This window comes from Belonocnema kinseyi, chromosome 3 (genome assembly GCF_010883055.1).
Source record: "Belonocnema kinseyi isolate 2016_QV_RU_SX_M_011 chromosome 3, B_treatae_v1, whole genome shotgun sequence".
NCBI lineage: Eukaryota > Metazoa > Arthropoda > Insecta > Hymenoptera > Cynipidae > Belonocnema > Belonocnema kinseyi.
The window spans coordinates 16,402,897-16,411,953 of NC_046659.1; positions in this window are offsets into that span (position 1 = coordinate 16,402,897).

The following is a 9,057-nucleotide window of genomic DNA, read 5'->3' on the forward strand; positions in this document are numbered from 1 at the left end:
TAAAATATCTTCTTTTCAAAGTTATTGGAGACTAAATTGCACTACAAACTGTAATAAAAAGTACTGTAGTTTTTAATTCGTAGGAAATGTTTCCAAAAATAATAGGTTGTTTAGTCCTTCTGAAAACTTAGCTAAATGAAGTTAGCCAAATTCTTAACGGCAACGAAAAGATAGTCTATGCTTTGTAGAACTTACGGAGAACAACCTACATAAACTAACTGAGTTATAGGTATGAGAACATTTTAGAAGTCAGCCAATGAGTTTATCGATTTAAAATATCGAACGTCCTATTACTAATATTACATCTTGCGAACGACCTTGAATATATAATATTAAAAATAATTATATTATCTAATACGCAGGAAAATTCGGCTGATCGTTGTCCATAGAAATCATGAATCAGCTGACGTTTGGGAAATCCGAATTGATATTCTCCAAGGACAAGTAAAGTCATGCGATATTCCAACAAGCTGATAACGATTCGCATTACGTGAAAATTGTATTGTTCATCATCAAAATCTGCCAGTGACGGGCGACCTTCTAAACACCCTTACGTATCTAATTCGCATTTTACAACGAAAATTTCTAAGAAGAATAGGCTATCTTTTCGTTACCCTTAAGAATAAGCCTAGCTTCATATTTTATGTAATTTATTAAACGCGTAGATGTGTTAAAAGAAATAACAATCTTTCAAAATATCTTCGTTTCAAAGTTATTGGAGACTAAATTAAATTACAAACTGTAATACAAAATACTTTAGTTTTTAATTTGTTGAAAGTGTTTTGAAAAATAATAGGTTATTTATTCCTCCTAAAATCTTAGCTGAATGAAGTTAGCCATAGAGACATGAATCAGCTGACGTTTGAGAAATCCGAATTAATATTGTCCAAGTTCAGGCAATGCCATGCGATAGTCCAAGAAGCTGACACCGATTTGCATTAAGTGAATATATAGTTTTCCTTTAACAAAATCTGACAACGACGTGCGACCTGCTAAACGCCCTTTCCCTTAAGAATAAGGCTAGCTGCATATTTTATGAAATTTATTAAACGTGTAGAAGTGTTAAAAGAAATAACAATGTTTCAAAATGTCTTCGTTTGAAAGTTATTGGAGACTAAATTACATTACAATCTGTGATAAAAAATACTGTAGTTTTTAGTATGTTGGAAATGATTCGAAAAATAATAGGTTATTCATTCCTCCTGAAAACTTTGCTAAATGAAGTTAGCCAAATTCTTAACAGCAACAAAAAGGTAGCCTGTGCTTCGTAGAACTTAAGGGTAACAACCTACATAAACTAACTGAGTAATAGTTATAAAAACATTTTAGAAGACAGCCAATAAGTTTATGGCTTTAAAAATCGAAGGACCTATAACTAATATTTCATTTTGCGAAAAAATTTAAAAAATTGAATTATTAATTACAAAAGGTCAATTGTCAATTTAAAATATCAATTTTCAACCAAAAATAGTAGAATCCAAATATCTATTAAAGAAATTTGTTTTTGGCAAACTGAAAAGGAATTTTTTTAAATAACTGTATCCCTAATAAAAAATATTAATTTTCAACCAAGAATATTACTTTTCTACAAAAAATTACGAATTTTTTTACAAAATCTAGAAAGTTTCAAACAAATGTTTGACTGTAATATAAAAAATATCATTTTTTAACCAAAAGTAATATAAGTAGATTCTACCATTATAAAAATTAATAATAAAAAAAAAGAAATTTTGAGAAAATAGTTGAATTTTCAATCAAAAAGGTTCGTTTTGAACCGAAACATAAATTAGATGATGTTATTTGGTGTCGACCAGGTGATATAATTAATAGAAGATGTTATAGTTTGTGGTTATACTGATCAAAAATGATTTATTTAGTGAAGCTTCAAGGTTTCGCCCTGCGACGAAGGGCCTGTTCAGCCATACAATTATTTACAGCCATATTGCTCCTCATTGAAATAAATCATAAACAGATTTTGGAGTGAAAAGATCTTGGAAGAAAACATTAGAAATAATTTTTCTAGCAATGTTAATAATTGCAATTGTGAAAAAGCACATCATTTTCCACAAAGCAGATGCAATAGATGTTGAAAAATATGCAATAAATGACTTGCATTTTGGGTTGGCATTGTCAGAATGTTAAAATAAAATAAAAGGGTTGGTGGGCCATCACATAATCCTTTCAGCTTCAATTATGAACTTAATATTCAACGAAAAATGGGATAGTTCAGTTTTTAGTTTAAAAAAATTTCAACTTAAAGAAGTGCAATTAAAAAAAACAGTTGAATTCTCTGACAAAACAGATTACAAATAAAAATATCAATAAATTTTTAACCAGAAATGGAAAGTTAAATTTTCACTTCAATAAATTAATTGAAAAAAAAAGAATTGTCAGAAAAATGGTTGAATCCTAAATAAGCAAGAAGAATTTTCAAACAAGAAGATTATTTTTCTACTAAAAAATACGAATTTTTAACATAATCAATAAACTTTTTAACAATTAGTTAGATTTTTAACTAAAAAAGATTACACTTTAATTTAAAAAACTACTTTTTTACCAAAAATGTCATTGTTTAATTTTCTGTTAAAAAAATTAATTTTCAACAGAAAAAAGTGCTATAAAAATTATTTCAAAGGAGATCGAGTCCATTTACCATTAGGCAGGTTCTGCAATTCAAGCCGTTGAATCCATTAGGAAGGGAATTATGTTGTTTTTAGATTAAATTTTAAAAGAACTATTTTTCCGTCATAAAAAAATTCTATGTTCAAAAGATTAATTTTTAACCAATAAGATTAATATTTTACAAAAAAGACGAATTGTGAACCAATTTCTTTATTTTTAAACTAAAAGGGAACATTTTTTAAAAATTTTGTGTTGAAAATGTTCAACAATTTAGTTGAATTTTTTTATGTCTTGACTAAAATTGTTTCTTGGTTAAAAACTCATCTCTTTGGATAGAAACTTGATTTTCGTACTGAACATGAACGCAATGAAAACGTATCCCTTTTATTTGAAAATTCAACTATTTTTTAAAACTTGCATTTTTGGGTTGAAAACTCAAAAATTTTGTAGATATTTTTCTTTTTTCTTTGTTCGTTCTAGAGCTTTGCGCTCGATAATATATGCATATATACATCTGCAACTGTAATTTGGTAGTTATGAATTATCTTTTGTTAAAGCTCCTTTGTTGAGGTCTCAATTATTTTGTTTAGAATTTGTCTTTCATGTTTGCATTCGACTACTTTCTTAAATGTTAAACTAAATGAGTAAAAATGGATCTTTTTTGGGTTGAAGATTCATCATTTTAGTTGAAAATTTAATTCTTTTTTTGAAAATTAATCTTTGTTGTTGAACATTTTTTTAATTGTTTTAAGGTTAAACGACCTTTTACAAATTAATTTTTTTGGTTGAAGATTTATCTACTTATTTAAAAGTTTAACTATTTTGTTAAAATGTTATGCTTTTGCATGAAAAAGTAACTGTTTGCTTGCAAATTCGTTAATTTTTTTAAACTGAAAATTGAACTTTTTCATTTTCAGTGTAAACGGTTTTGTTAAAAATTTGGCTATTTAATAAAAGATCTCCATTTACAACCGAATAGTTTAACTTTTAACCAAATAGTTAAATTTTCAAACTACAAAATAAATTTTAAACTGAATGGCCAAATTTTCAAACAAAAAAGATTAATCTTTAACGAAAGTGGTGAACATCTTAAAACAAAAAGAAAAGATTTTCAACAAAATATTTAAAATTTTAACAAGAGTTGAATTTTCGAACCAGTATATAAATTTTCAAAAAAGTAGTTGAATTTTTAACCTGCATATATGGATTTTTGATAAAACATGTAGTATTTGATATTTCAACGAATGCACCATCTGCATTCGTTGAAATATCAATTTCGAATTTAAACCAAAAGTAGCAAAATTACTTTTTCACACAGACAATTAATTTATTCCCGAAAAAAAGAATTTTCAAAAAGAAAGTAAATTCTTTAACCAAAGTGATGAATTTTTAACTAAAATTATGAATTTTTCAACTAGAAAAACGAATTTTAAACAAATAAAGAATTTCCAGTTAGAAAATAAAAAAATTTGTCCCACTTCTTCAACTTTTATGTGAAAAGACTATTTTTCTATAAAGCAGTTATAACACCTTTACCATCCATCTGCGACCATCGACCACAATTTTTACAACACCTTCACCCCACCTGATATTTTGTAAAATACTTATTTGTTGAAAGTGTTATTTTTAATACAAAATTTCATTAATTTCAATGTAATTTTAAATATAATAATTATTATTTTAATTTTAAACAAAATAATTATGTTTTTCATAAACTTTAATGTGATAAGTCCAGGAGAAAATGGAAGACTTAACTAAGCCCGATATTCGAAAATTGGCAGAAATTTGCGTTCAATAATGTCATTTTTTCCAACTTTTTAAGGATTTATCTACACATGTAATCAAAAATTCGTATAGCTGTCATATATCGAGTTATCCCTTACAAAGTAGTGTAATGACTTTGTATAAATCGGAATAATGAAACAGTTATCACTGAACATTTTATGACATTGAACGCATGAATTAATATTGGGGAGCCTTAACCAAGATTTTCAGGGAAGAGTTTATCAAGTGGCAATAAGCTTATTACATGTGTTTTTCTACCTATAAGGTCATTGATTTTTATAATGCGCGTTCAAAAATTTTGCTTAATTGATTCATAAAAATTGTGGTGTAAAAATACAAAGTTCATTATTTAAAGAATATGATTATCATCAACGTGAGCTACAAAATCGTAATAAATGCTATTCATCAATATTAGGTAAAAATTAATTTACAATAAGAAAAGCTCATTTAGAATAAAATAGTTCAATTTCATTTTCTACCTAAAAATAAAAAATTCGTTGAAATCCTATTATAAAAGATTAATTACAATTTCAGATACAGAACTCATCCCTTGCTGCCTTCTATTATTTTATACTAATATTATGTAACATTCATTAAATATGTATAACATAGAAAAGATAGGCTTTTCATTTATTCTTTTTCATAAAAAGATAAATAGGCGCGCGCAAGACTGCTAGTATGTTAAACATTAAACAAACGCTTCGGCTGGGGTGAGGGACGCAGGAATATGGCTACCTTCAAACAGTAAGGACTTGCAGCTACTTGAATTTCTTCATATATTTTATTAACATTTTAAGTCGGAGTTCAATATGAAGTTTGCAAAACTCTTGTAGAGTTATTATACGTTCATTTTACATATATCCTGAAATTTATACAATACCTATGACATTTGTTCAATATTCGCTCTCATCCCCGCATATGGCAATAATTCAGGAAAGATTAATGCACTTTTTTCCGTGTAGATGAATAATTAAAGTTCATAGTTACTTCTGTAATTGCTTGCTAAACCTGTGTAAAGCGTTGATTTTAGCATAAAAATATTTTCTGCAGATATAAAAAATCATTATTGTATACAATAATACAAAAGACATATTTTCCCTTGTAAAATAGCTTTCTTATAACTTACATCACTTTTATTTTGTTATGTAGAGAATTTTTTTTTACTTTTTACACCAAAAATGTTTTTTATACATGTAAAGGTGGTTATTGGGTCTTTCATATGTATATACTTGTCGACTCAATAAGCACGTTTATATCCATCACTCATGTTAGATAAAGTGTAGTTTATCGGGTCCTAAGTATTTTTAATACATTTTTCTTTAATTGTGGCTTATAGATAATTAATTAGACTTAATAAATATTTCTGTAATTACTTGAAAACTCTATGTGAAGTGCTACTTTTAATATGTACAGATTTTTTGCAGATATAAAAAATCATTATTTTATACAATATTATCAAATATATATTTTCCGTTGTAAATTAGCTTTCTTATACCTTACATTGCTTTTATTTTGTTATGCAAAGAATTTTTACGTACTTTTTAAACCAAAAATGTTTTTTATCCATGAAAAGGTGGTTGTTGGGTCTTTCATATGTATATATTTGTCGACCCAATAAATACCTTTATATCCATCACTCATCTTAGGTAAAGCGTAGTTTATCGGGTCCTAAGTATTAAAATTACATTTTTCTCTCATTGTGGCTTATACATAATAAATAAGACTTAACAAATATTTCTATAGTTACTTGAAAACTCTATGTCAAGTGCTACTTTTAATATGTAAGAATTTTTTGCAGATATAAAAAATCATTATTTTATACAATAATACCAAAGATATATTTTCCGTTGGAAATTAGCTTTCTCATACCTTACATCACCTTTATTTTGTTATGTAAAGAATTTTTACTTACTTTTTAAGACAAAAATGTTTTTTATTATCCATGTAAAGGTAGTTATTGGGTATTTCATTTTATATACTTGTCGACCCAATAAACACCTTTATATCCATCACTCATCTTAGGTAAAGTGTAGTTTATCGGGTTCTTGTATTAAAATTATATTTTTCTCTAATTGTGGCTTATACATAATAAATTAGACTTAACAAATATTTATGTACTGACTTGAAAACTCTATGTAAAGTGCTAATTTTAATATGTAAAGATTTTTCGCAGATATAAAAAATCATTATCTTATACAATAATACCAAAGATATATTTTCCATTATAAATTAGCTTTCTTATACCTTACATGACTTTTATTTTGTTATGTAATGCATGTTTAGATACTTTTTAAACCAAAAATGAGTTATACATAGAGAGAGAGAGAGAGAGAGGTGTTTATTGGGTCCGACCCGGTAAACACCGTTTAACATATGAAAGTTATCGGATCGGATACAATGAACCCGCGAATACCCAATAAACACCACTTTACATCAAAAATGGACTTGATAAACACCGTTTAACGTTTAACATAAACAGTGGGACACAAGTGAATATCCGAAAAGCATCGGAATAAGATAATGGGACACTGCAACACTTATTCGGAAAGAAATCGGAAACGTTTAGAAACAAGTAGATGCAGTGGGACACTTCGGAGAAAATTTCGGGAAATCTTCGGAAAGAGAGACGTTCGGAGAGAAATCGGAAGCAACGTTCCCATACAATTCGGAAAGAATCGGAACGGAACCTCTTTCTGAACTCTTTCCGTTTCTTCCGCTAGGGTGGTTCGGTAAATTGACATAAGTGCACTAACATTATGATTTAGTAAAGTTTCAAGCCGATATAAAAACCAATAATTTTGTTGTGGAAACCATGGAGAATAGACATAAGGAGACCAAACTAGTGGTACTGAAAATCAACACTTTTCTGTTGCTAGAAGTACGCATACACACATTTATAAATCACACTTACCTATAGTTTAATACTTCCCGAGCGTAGCGTACCAACCGCACTTAAAAAAAATATGACGGCCGATGTGAACGCGAGTCAAATGTAAATACATAAAAATTGAACAATAAATAGTCTGTGAATAAAGGCAAGGATGTTAAAATTAAAAATCGCTGTATAAAAGCGAAAGTTTCCAGTAAGTGTGGTTTCAAGTGTATAGTGTACGAGACTTTCAGAGTAGTGTAAGTTGTATGTTTATTGTTTTTGTTAGGAACGCGTCAAACCCCTGTCGCACGCTTAGTGTTGGTAAAAGTAATTTGATATTTTCATAAACATACTAACTATCTCTTCCATGGCGAATAAATTTTTATTCCACAAACATTTCACAAAATCCCTGTCTGATCATTAATTATTTATTTGTTCAAGCGACCTGTCAAAACAAAACAATGGAGGCGGCCATATTTTTTTAAAGTGCGGTTGGCACACCAAGCTCGGAAAGTTTTAAACTATCCGTAAGTGTGATTTGACACATGTGAGTGTGTGCGTACTTCTGGCAACAGAAAAGTCACCGTTTTTGGTGAAGACCGTTTTTGGTAGAATCCGAATTTCAACAGTTTAAAAGTTGAACTGTGAATTGAAATTGCGAAAATGATAATCCCTATCCGAATATATGGAAAGAAATTTCGCGACAAAAAAAAAAAGATTTCCAAGCCCCTGTAACCACTTGTATACATTTCTTGTTGGTATGATTACTTTTCACAATAATAAAACAATCTGAGACAAGAAGGAAAGTCGATAGTCAGATATTGCTGAAGCTTCAAAATAGTGTTATCAATTGAAAGTGATGGGACGGTCATATAATGTTCCTATTGTATTCTTCACATATTGCAAACGAAAATATAGTACAGAAAATTTTCATGAAGCAAAATATTTAACAGAAATGATTATGACAGTATTGGAAGAAATTAATAAAAAGAAATAATTACTAAAACTAATGTAAGTGAAAGTTTTTATCATTATAAAGTTTCAACTTCTTTTTCAATTCTTATTAAATATATAGTGCATACATCTCCTTATAAAAACTAATTTCTTTAAAATGTCCCAATGGTTCAAAATCTAGAAAATAGTTAAGTTCTGATTTTTTTATGAAATTTCTTTAAATAATTAATAATTCTTGTAAATTTAACAAATAACTTAGGAAAGAATCATCGCAAGGACAATCTTAGTTAACTTCGTAAACAAATTGTGTTTATTAATTGAAAAATATCCCAACTCTCAATATGTTTATGAAAATTTGTTAAGTGATTAATAATTATTATAAATTTACAAAGTATCATAGGAAATGATTATCGAAAGACATTCTTAGTTCACTCCGTCAACAAAGTATGCCTCTTTCTTAAAAAATAAACAAGCTATACATATTTTGATTAACATTCTTTAAATAATATATTTATAATTTTATAATTTATTAATATAATTATAATTTAATAATTATTAATTGTAAACTTTCAAAGCATCATATGACAAAAATCATCGGAAAGATATTCTTAGTTATTTATGTTAAAAATGGAACCTACTGGTAGAAAGAAAACCAAATTCTTAACTTTTCAATTTAAATTGTTTTAATAATTAATAGTTCTTGTAAATTTACAAAGCAACATAGAAAAGAGTCATCTAAGAGACATTCTTACTGAATATGTAACATATTGCAGAATACTATGTAACATATTGCACCAAAACATTTAAGTTTGGCTGAGTGATGG